This window comes from Balaenoptera physalus (genome assembly GCF_965194825.1).
Source record: "Balaenoptera physalus genome assembly, chromosome: 5".
In the NCBI taxonomy this organism is placed as follows: Eukaryota; Metazoa; Chordata; class Mammalia; order Artiodactyla; family Balaenopteridae; genus Balaenoptera; species Balaenoptera physalus.
The window spans coordinates 40,986,781-40,997,424 of record NC_138884.1 but is presented as its reverse complement, the minus strand read 5'-3'; the positions used below and the strand labels follow the sequence as shown (position 1 = coordinate 40,997,424).

The following is a 10,644-nucleotide window of genomic DNA, read 5'->3' as shown; positions in this document are numbered from 1 at the left end:
CTCCGTTCCTGCGGCCTCGAAAATACTTCAAAAGCATTGTTTTTGCTGGGGGTTTAGTCACTGCCTGCCTGCTTCTGCGAAGAAAATGAGTTTTCCCGAAAGAAACTTTGTGCTTCCAGTTCCTAGTTGGAAGCTCACCCTGCTCTGCTCTATACCTAAACTGAAAGTCAACGTGAGACCTAGCCTCGAAGGAAGGCCCTGATTTGCCTTGCCAAACGGAGGCTTGGAGTAGCTGCATGAGGCCTTCTTCACTGTTCTGCTATAGTTTCACAGTTGTAAGCTTTTCAAGACTCCTAGGGACCTTGCTTCAACACCCGTTTCAGTACCAGTATATTGAGTAGAGCCAGGAAGCTCAGGGTCAGTTAAGCAACTTCAGCCCGGTAGGCCTTTTGGAACAGCCCAGTGTTGGCTAGAGAAAGGCAACACACTGCACTGTTCCTTGGGAGAGCCAGATTACCTCAGCTCTACACAGGATTCAGGAACACACTTCTAGACTGTCCTCCATGCAATGGATGTATCCTCATTCCCCTAGCTGAACTCTATTGAGAAAAACACTCTGCTTCTAATCCCTTTTCACCTTTTACACTTAGAGTCACGCATCCTCAAGGAGGTGGTAGGCTTGCATTCCAAGTACAATTTAAGCACAGTTCTTGTTTTAACACTGCAGGTCTTTGGAAGATGCACAGGCCCCTAAGTCTCCCTCACGCATCATTTGCTTAGCACTTCGCTGCACGCAGAAAAGCGGTCGTAGAAAAGAGTTGAACCAGGGAAAGCCCCAGTGGGTATCGCGAATCTCTTTTCACTTGTTAGCATCAACATGTACTTATGCTGCGTGTCAATCTGGAAATGGTCGACTGATGGCACAAAGCTTGTTTTCCCGTTTTGAAAGCTCCACTCATGCAGTCTCGAAGCTACCTGAAAAGCACTGTTGTTACCGTACTTTTATTTACTGCTGGCATGGCTAAGAGAAGAAAATGAGTTTTCTCGAAAGAAACCTTGTGCTTCCAGTTCCTAGTTGGAAGCTCACCCTGCTCTCCTTTATACCAAAAGTGAAAGTCAACGTGAGCACTAACCTCCGAGTAAGGCCCTGATTATCCTTGAAAATCGGGAGGCATGCAGCAGCACCCTGAGGTCTTCATTGCTGTTCTGCTTTTGTTTAACGGTAGTAAGCTTTCCAAGAATCCTAGGAACCTTTCATCAGCACCCGTTTTGGTAACAGAACACTGCATAGAGCCAGGAAGCTCTGGTCCTGCGAGTATACTGCGTGTCAACCTACAAATTGGAGACTGAGGGCACAAGGCTTGTTTGCCCATTATGAAAGCTCCGTTCATGCGGCCTCGAATATACCTGAAAAGCATTGTTGTTGCCGGGGTTTTAGGCACTGCAGGCATGGTTCTGAGAAGATATTGAGTTTTCCTTTAAGAAACCTTGTGCTTCCAATTCCTAGTTGGAAGCTCACCCTGCTCTGCTCTATAACTAAAGTGAAAGTCAAGGGGAGCACTAGCCTCGAAGTAAGGCCCTGATTATCCTGGCAAAACAGGAGGCGTGCAGCAGCTCCATGAAGCCTTCATCGCTGTTCTCCTTTAGTTTAACGGTAGTAAGCTTTCCAAGACTCCTAGAGACCTTTCTTCAGCACCCGTTTCAGTATCAGAAATCTGCCTAGAGCCGGGAAGCTCTGGTCCTGCGTGTATGCTGCGTACCAACTTAATATTTGGAGACTGATGGCACAGGGCTTCTTTGCCCATTTGGAAAGCTCCGTTCATGCGACCTCGAATATACCTAAAATCATTGTGGTTGCTGGGGTTTTAGGCACTGCCGGCATGGTTCTGAGAAAATATTGAGTTTTCCCATAAGAAACCTTGTGTTTCCAGTTCCTAATTGGAAGCTCACCCTGCTCTGCTCTATACCTAAAGTGAAAGTCAACATGAGCCTTAGCCTCAAAGGAAGGCCCTGATTTGCTTGGCCAAACGGAGGCTTCGAGTAGCTCCATGAGGCCTTCTTCACTGTTCTGCTTTAGTTTCACAGTAGTAAGCTTTTCAAGTCTCCTAGGGACCTTGCTTCAGCACCCGTTTTGGTAGCAGTATACTGAGTAGAGCCAGGAAACTCAGGGCCAGGTAAGCAACTTCACCCCGTAGGCCTTTTGGAGCAGCCCAGTGGTGGCTAGAGAAAAGCAACACACTGCACTCTTCCTTGGGAGAGCCAGTTTACCTCAGCTCTACACAGGATTCAGGAACACACTTCTAGAGTGTCCTCCATGCAATGGATGTAACCTCATTCCCCTAGCTGAACTCTATTGAGAAAAACACTCTGCTTCTAATCCCTTTTCACCTTTTACACTTAGAGTCACGCACCCTGAAGGAGGTGGTCGGCTTGCATTCCAAGTACAATTTAAGCAATGTTCTTGCTGTAACACTGCAGGTCTTTGGAAGATGCACAGGCCCCTAAGTCTCCCTCACGCATCATTTGCTTAGCACTTCGCTGCACGCAGAAAAGCGGTCGTAGAAAAGAGTTGAATCAGGGAAAGCCCCAGTGGGTATCGCGAATCTCTTTTCACTTGTTAGCATCAACATGTACTTATGCTGCGTGTCAATCTGGAAATGGGAGATTGATGGCACAAAGCTTGTTTTCCCGTTTTGAAAGCTCCACACATGCAGTCTCGAAGCTACCTGAAAAGCACTGTTGTTACCGTACTTTTATTTACTGCTGGCATGGCTAAGAGAAGAAAATGAGTTTTCTCGAAAGAAACCTTGTGCTTCCAGTTCCTAGTTGGAAGCTCACCCTGCTCTCCTTTATATCAAAAGTGAAAGTCAACGTGAGCCCTAACCTCCAAGTAAAGCCCTGATTATCCTTTCAAATCGGAAGGCATGCAGCAGCTCCCTGAGGTCTTCGTCACTGTTCTGCTTTAGTTTAAAGGTAGTAAGCTTTCCAAGACTCCTAGGAACCTTGCTTCAGCACCCGTTTCGGTAACAGAACACTGCATAGAACCAGGAAGCTCTGGACCTGCGAGTATACTGCGTGTCAACCTACAAATTGGAGACTGAGGGCACAAGGCTTGTTTGCCCATTATGAAAGCTCCGTTCATGCGGCCTCGAACATACCAGAAAAGCATTCTTGTTGCCGGGGTTTTAGGCACTGCCTGCATGGTTCTTAGAAGATATTGAGTTTTCCTTTAAGAAACCTGGTGCTTCCAGTTCCTAGTTGGAAGCTCACCCTGCTCTGCTCTATACCTAAAGTGAAAGTCAAAGTGAGCCCTAGCCTCGGTGGAAGGCCCTGAATTGCTTGGCCAAACGGAGGCTTGGAGTAGCTCCATGAGGCCTTCTTCACTGTTCTGCTATAGTTTCACAGTTGTAAGCTTTTCAGGACTAATAGGGACCTTGCTTCAACACCCATTTCAGTACCAGTATACTGAGTAGAGCCAGGAAGCTCAGGGCCAGGCAAGCAACTTCAGCCCCGTAGACCTTTTGGAACAGCCCAGTGTTGGATAGAGAAAGGCAACACGCTGCACTCTTCCTTGGGAGAGCCAGATTACCTCATTCTACACAGGATTCAGAAACTCACTTCCAGACTGTCCACAATGCAATGGAAGTAACCTCATTCCCCTAGCTGAACACTATTGAGAAAAACACTCTGCTTCTAATCCCTTTTCACCTTTTACACTTAGAGTCACGCATCCTCAAGGGGGTGGTCTGCTTGCATTCCAAGTACAATTTATGCACAGTTCTTGTTTTAACACTGCAGGTCTTTGGAAGATGCACAGGCCCCTAAGTCTCCCTCGCGCATCCTTTGTTTAGACACTTCGCTGCACGCAGAAAAGAGGTCGTAGAAAAGAGTTGAATCAGGGAAAGCCCCAGTGGGTAACGCGAATCTCTTTTCACTTGTTAGCATCAACATGTACTTATGCTGCGTGTCAATCTGGAAATGGGAGACTGATGGCCCAAAGCTTGTTTTCCCGTTTGGAAAGCTCCACTCATGCAGTCTCGAAGCTACCAGAAAAGCACTGTTGTTACCGTGCTTTTTGTTACTGCCGGCATGGCTCAGAGAAGAAAATGAGTTTTCTCGAAAGAAACCTTGTGCTTCCAGTTCCTAGTTGGAAGCTCACCCTGCTCTCCTTTATACCAAAAGTGAAAGTCAACGTGAGCACTAACCTCCAAGTAAGGCCCTGATTATCGTTGCAAATCGGGAGGCATGCAGCAGCACCCTGAGGTCTTCATCGCTCTTCTGCTTTTGTTTAACGGTAGTAAGCTTTCCAAGAATCCTAGGAACCTTTCATCAGCACCCGTTTTGGTAGCAGAACACTGCATAGAGCCAGGAAGCTCTGGTCCTGCGAGTATACTGCGTGTCAACCTACAAATTGGAGACTGAGGGCACAAGGCTTGTTTGCCCATTATGAAAGCTCCGTTCATGCGGCCTAGAATATACCTGAAAAGCATTGTTGTTGCCGGGGTTTTAGGCACTGCAGGCATGGTTCTGAGAAGATATTGAGTTTTCCCGAAAGAAACCTTGTGCTTCCAGTTCCTAGTTGGAAGCTCACCCTGCTCTGCTCTATATGAAAAATGAAAGTCAACCTGAGCCTTAGCCTGGAAGGAAGGCCCTGATTTGCTTTGCCAAACGGAGGTTTCGAGTATCTCCATGAGGCCTTCTTCACTGTTCTGCTATAGTTTCACAGTTGTAAGCTTTTCAATACTCCTAGGGACCTTGCTTCAACACCCGTTTCAGTACCAGTATATTGAGTAGAGCCAGGAAGCTCATGGCCAGTTAAGCAACTTCAGCCCGGTATGCCTTTTGGAACAGCCCATTGTTGGCTAGAGAAAGGCAACACACTGCACTCTTCCTTGGGAGAGCCAGATCACCTCAGCTCTACACAGGATTCAGGAACACACTTCTAGACTGTCCTCCATGCAGTGGATGTATCCTCATTCCCCTAGCTGAACTGTATTGAGAAAAACACTCTGCTTCTAATCCCTTTTCACCTTTTACACTTAGAGTCACGCATTCTCAAGGAGGTGGTCGGCTTGCATTCCAAGTACAATTTATGCACAGTTCTTGTTTTAACACTGCAGGTCTTTGGAAGATGCACAGGCCCCTAAGTCTCCCTCAAGCATCATTTGCTTAGCACCTCGCTGCACGCAGAAAAGCGGTCGTAGAAAAGAGTTGAATCAGGGAAAGCCCCAGTGGGTAACGCGAATCTCTTTTCACTTGTTAGCACCAACATGTACTTATGCTGCGTGTCAATCTGGAAATGGGAGACTGATGGCACAAAGCTTGCTTTCCCGTTTTGAAAGCTCCACTCATGCAGTCTCGAAGCTACCAGAAAAGCACTGTTGTTACCGTGCTTTTTGTTACTGCCGGCATGGCTCAGAGAAGAAAATGAGTTTTCTCGAAAGAAACCTTGTGCTTCCAGTTCCTAGTTGGAAGCTCACCCTGCTCTCCTTTATATCAAAAGTGAAAGTCAACGTGAGCCCTAACCTCCAAGTAAAGCCCTGATTATCCTTGCAAATCGGAAGGCATGCAGCAGCTCCCTGAGGTCTTCGTCGCTGTTCTGCTTTAGTTTAAAGGTAGTAAGCTTTCCAAGACTCCTAGGAACCTTGCTTCAGCACCCGTTTCGGTAACAGAACACTGCATAGAGCCAGGAAGCTGTGGACCTGCGAGTATACTGCGTGTCAACCTACAAATTGGAGACTGAGGGCACAAGGCTTGTTTGCCCATTATGAAAGCTCCGTTCATGCGGCCTCGAACATACCAGAAAATTATTTTTGTTGCCGGGGTTTTAGGCACTGCCTGCATGGTTCTTAGAAGATATTGAGTTTTCCTTTAAGAAACCCTGTGCTTCCAGTTCCTAGTTGGAAGCTCACCCTGATCTGCTCTATAACTAAAGTGAAAATCAAGGGGAGCACTAGCCTCGAAGTAATGCCGTGATTATCCTGGCAAAACTGGAGGCGTGCAGCAGCTCCATGAGGCCTTCATCGCTGTTCTCATTTAGTTTAACGGTAGTAAGTTTTCCAAGACTCCTAGAGACCTTGCTTCAGCACCCGTTTCAGTATCAGAAAGCTGCCTAAAGCCAGGAAGCTCTGGTCCTGCGTGTTTGCTGCGTACCAACTTACTATTTGGAGACTGATGGCACAAGGCTTGTTTTCCCATTAGGAAAGCTCCGTTCATGCGGCCTCCTTTATACCTGAAAAGCATTGTTGTTGCCGAAGTTTTATTCACTGTCTGCATGGTTCTGAGAAGATATTGAGTTTTCCCGTTAGAAACCTTCTGCTTCCACTTCCTAGTTGGAAGCTCACCCTGCTCTGCTCTATACCTAAAGTGAAAGTCCACGTTAGCCCTTGCCTCGAAGTAAGGCCATGATTTGCCTTGCCAAACGGGAGGCGTGGAGCAGCTCCATGAGGCCTTCATCGCTGTTCTCCTTTAGTTTAATGGTAGTAAGCTTTCCAAGACTCCTAGAGACCTTGCTTCAGCACCCGTTTCGGTATCAGAAAGCTGCCTAGAGCCGGGAAGCTCTGGTCCTGCGTGTATGCTGCGTACCAACTTACTATTTGGAGACTGATGGCACAAGGCTTGTTTTCCCATTAGGAAAGCTCCGTTCATGCAGTCTCGAAGCTACCTGAAAAGCATTGCTGTTGCCGCTGATTTAGCCACTGCCTGCCTGCTTCGGAGAAGAAAATGAGTTTTCCCGAAAGAAACCTTGTGCTTCCAGTTCCTAGTTGGAAGCTCACCCTGCTCTGCTCTATACCTAAAATGAAAGTCAACGTGAGCCCTAGCCTCGATGAAAGGCACTGAATTGCTTGGCCAAACGGAGGCTTGGAGTAGCTCCATGAGGGCTTCTTCACTGTTCTGCTATAGTTTCATGGTTGTAAGCTTTTCAAGACTAATAGGGACCTTGCTTCAGCACCCATTTCAGTACCAGTATACTGAGTAGAGCCAGGATGCTCAGGGCCAGGTAAGCAACTTCAGCCCCGTAGACCTTTTGGAACAGCCCAGTGTTGGATAGAGAAAAGCAACACACTGCACTCTTCCTTGGGAGAGCCAGATTACCTCATTCTACACAGGATTCAGAAACTCACTTCTAGACTCTCCACCATGCAATGGATGTAACCTCATTCCCCTAGCTGAACTTTAATGAGAAAAACACTCTGCTTCTAATCCCTTTTCACCTTTTACACTTAGATTCACAAATCCTCAAGGAGGTGGTCGGCTTGCATTCCAAGTACAATTTAAGCACAGTTCTTGTTTTAACACTGCAGGTCTTTGGAAGATGCACAGGACCCTAAGTCTCCCTCGCGCATTCTTTGTTTAGGCAATTCGCTGCACGCAGAAAAGTGGTCGTAGAAAAAAGTTGAATCAGGGAAAGCCCCAGTGGGTATCATGAATCACTTTTGACTTGTTAGCATCAACATGTACTTATGCTGCGTGTCAATCTGGAAATGGGAGACTGATGGCACAAAGCTTGTTTTCCCGTTTTGAAAGCTCCACTCATGCAGTCTCGAAGCTACCAGAAAAGCACTGTTGTTACCGTGCTTTTTGTTACTGCCGGCATGGCTCAGAGAAGAAAATGAGTTTTCTCGAAAGAAACCTTGTGCTTCCAGTTCCTAGTTGGAAGCTCACCCTGCTCTCCTTTATATCAAAAGTGAAAGTCAACGTGAGCCCTAACCTCCAAGTAAAGCCCTGATTATCCTTGCAAATCGGAAGGCATGCAGCAGCTCCCTGAGGTCTTCATCGCTGTTCTGCTTTAGTTTAACGGTAGTAAGCTTTCCAAGACTCCTAGGAACCTTGCTTCAGCACCCGTTTCGGTAACAGAACACTGCATAGAGGCAGGAAGCTCTGGTCCTGCACGTATACTGCGTGTCAACCTACAAATTGGAGACTGAGGGCACAAGGCTTGTTTGCCCATTATGAAAGCTCCGTTCATGCGGCCTCGAACATACCAGAAAAGCATTGTTGTTGCCGGGGTTTTAGACACTGCCTGCATGGTTCTTAGAAGATATTGAGTTTTCCTTTAAGAAACCTTGTGCTTCCAGTTCCTGGTTGGAAGCTCACCCTGCTCTGCTCTATACCTAAAGTGAAAGTCAACGTGAGCCCTAGCCTCGATGGAAGGCCCTGAATTGCTTGGCCAAACGGAGGCTTGGAGTAGCTCCATGAGGCCTTCTTCACTGTTCTGCTATAGTTTCACGGTTGTAAGCTTTTCAAGACTAATAGGGACCTTGCTTCAGCACCCATTTCAGTACCAGTATACTGAGTAGAGCCAGGAAGCTCAGGGCCAGGTAAGCAACTTCAGCCCCGTAGACCTTTTGGAACAGCCCAGTGTTGGATAGAGAAAGGCAACACACTGCACTCTTCCTTGGGAGAGCCAGATTACCTCATTCTACACAGGATTCAGAAACTCACTTCTAGACTGTCCACAATGCAATGGATGTAACCTCATTCCCCTAGCTGAACACTATTGAGAAAAACACTCTGCTTCTAATCCCTTTTCACCTTTTACACTTAGAGTCACGCATCCTCAAGGAGGTGGTCTGCTTGCATTCCAAGTACAATTTATGCACAGTTCTTGTTTTAACACTGCAGGTCTTTGGAAGATGCAGAGGCCCCTAAGTCTCCCTCGCGCATCCTTTGTTTAGACACTTCGCTGCACGCAGAAAAGTGGTCGTAGAAAAGAGTTGAATCAGGGAAAGCCCCAGTGGGTAACGCGAATCTCTTTTCACTTGTTAGCATCAACATGTACTTATGCTGCGTGTCAATCTGGAAATGGGAGACTGATGGCACAAAGCTTGTTTTCCCGTTTGGAAAGCTCCACTCATGCAGTCTCGAAGCTACCAGAAAAGCACTGTTGTTACCGTGCTTTTTGTTACTGCCGGCATGGCTCAGAGAAGAAAATGAGTTTTCTCGAAAGAAACCTTGTGCTTCCAGTTCCTAGTTGGAAGCTCACCCTGCTCTCCTTTATACCAAAAGTGAAAGTCAACGTGAGCACTAACCTCCAAGTAAGGCCCTGATTATCGTTGCAAATCGGGAGGCATGCAGCAGCACCCTGAGGTCTTCATCGCTCTTCTGCTTTTGTTTAACGGTTGTAAGCTTTCCAAGAGTCCTAGGAACCTTTCATCAGCACCCGTTTTGGTAACAGAACACTGCATAGAGCCAGGAAGCTCTGGTCCTGCGAGTATACTGCGTGTCAACCTACAAATTGGAGACTGAGGGCACAAGGCTTGTTTGCCCATTATGAAAGCTCCGTTCATGCGGCCTCGAATATACCTGAAAAGCATTGTTATTGCCGGGGTTTTAGGCACTGCAGGCATGGTTCTGAGAAGATATTGAGTTTTCCCGAAAGAAACCTTGTGCTTCCAGTTCCTAGTTGGAAGCTCACCCGGCTCTGATCTATAAGTAAAGTGAAAGTCAAGGGGAGCACTAGCCTCGAAGTAAGGCCCTGATTATCCTGGCAAAACAGGAGGCGTGCAGCAGCTCCATGAATCCTTCATCGCTGTTCTCCTTTAGTTTAACGGTAGTAAGCTTTCCAAGATTCCTAGAGACCTTGCTTCATCACCCGTTTCGGTATCAGAAAACTGCCTAGAGCCAGAAAGCTCTGGTCCTGTGTGTGTGCTGCGTACCAACTTACTATTTGGAGACTGATGGCACAAGGCTTCTTTGCCCTTTTGGAAAGCTCCGTTCATGCGGCCTCGAATATACCTAAAAAGCATTGTTGTTGCCGGGGTTTTAGGCACTGCCGGCATGGTTCTGAGAAAATATTGAGTTTTCCCATAAGAAACCTTGTGTTTCCAGTTCCTAGATGGAAGCTCACCCTGCTCTCCTTTATACCAAAAGTGAAAGTCAACGTGAGCACTAACCTCCAAGTAAGGCCCTGATTATCCTTGCAAACCGGGAGGCATGCAGCAGCTCCACGAGGCCTTCATCGCTGTTCTGCTTCAGTTTAACGGTAGTAAGCTTTCCAAGACTCCTAGGAACATTGCTTCAGTACCCGTTTCGGTAACAGAACAATGCCTAGAGCCAGGAAGCTCTGGTCCTCCGTGTATGCTGCGTGTCAACCTAGAAATTGGAGACTGATGGCACAAGGTTTGTTTCCCATTAGAAAAGGTCCGTTCCTGCGGCCTCGAAAATACTTCAAAAGCATTGTTTTTGCTGGGGATTTAGTAACTGCCTGCCTGCTTCTGCGAAGAAAATGAGTTTTCCCGAAAGAAACTTTGTGCTTCCAGTTCCTAGTTGGAAGCTCACCCTGCTCTGCTCTATACCTAAACTGAAAGTCAACGTGAGCCCTAGCCTCGAAGGAAGGCCCTGATTTGCCTTGCGAAACGGAGGCTTGGAGTAGCTCCATGAGGCCTTCTTCACTGTTCTACTATAGTTTCACAGTTGTAAGCTTTTCAAGACTCCTAGGGACCTTGCTTCAACACCCGTTTCAGTACCAGTATATTGAGTAGAGCCAGGAAGCTCAGGGCCAGTTAAGCAACTTCAGCCCGGTAGGCCTTTTGGAACAGCCCAGTGTTGGCTAGAGAAAGGCAACACACTGCACTGTTCCTTGGGAGAGCCAGAGTACCTCAGCTCTACACAGGATTCAGGAACACACTTCTAGACTGTCCTCCATGCAATGGATGTATCCTCATTCCCCTAGCTGAACTCTATTGAGAAAAACACTCTGCT

At 47.1% G+C, this 10,644-nt stretch overlaps 1 long non-coding RNA gene across 1 annotated transcript; it reads right to left on the bottom strand.

The window, feature by feature from the left end:
• Positions 1-3,880: 3,880 nt before the first annotated feature.
• Positions 3,881-10,644, bottom strand: LOC309661180. Its single transcript, XR_014263884.1, has 3 exons — positions 10,541-10,644; positions 8,006-8,356; positions 3,881-4,499 (listed from the first exon to the last, which is right to left on the bottom strand). It is a non-coding gene; the product is annotated as an uncharacterized lncRNA (long non-coding RNA).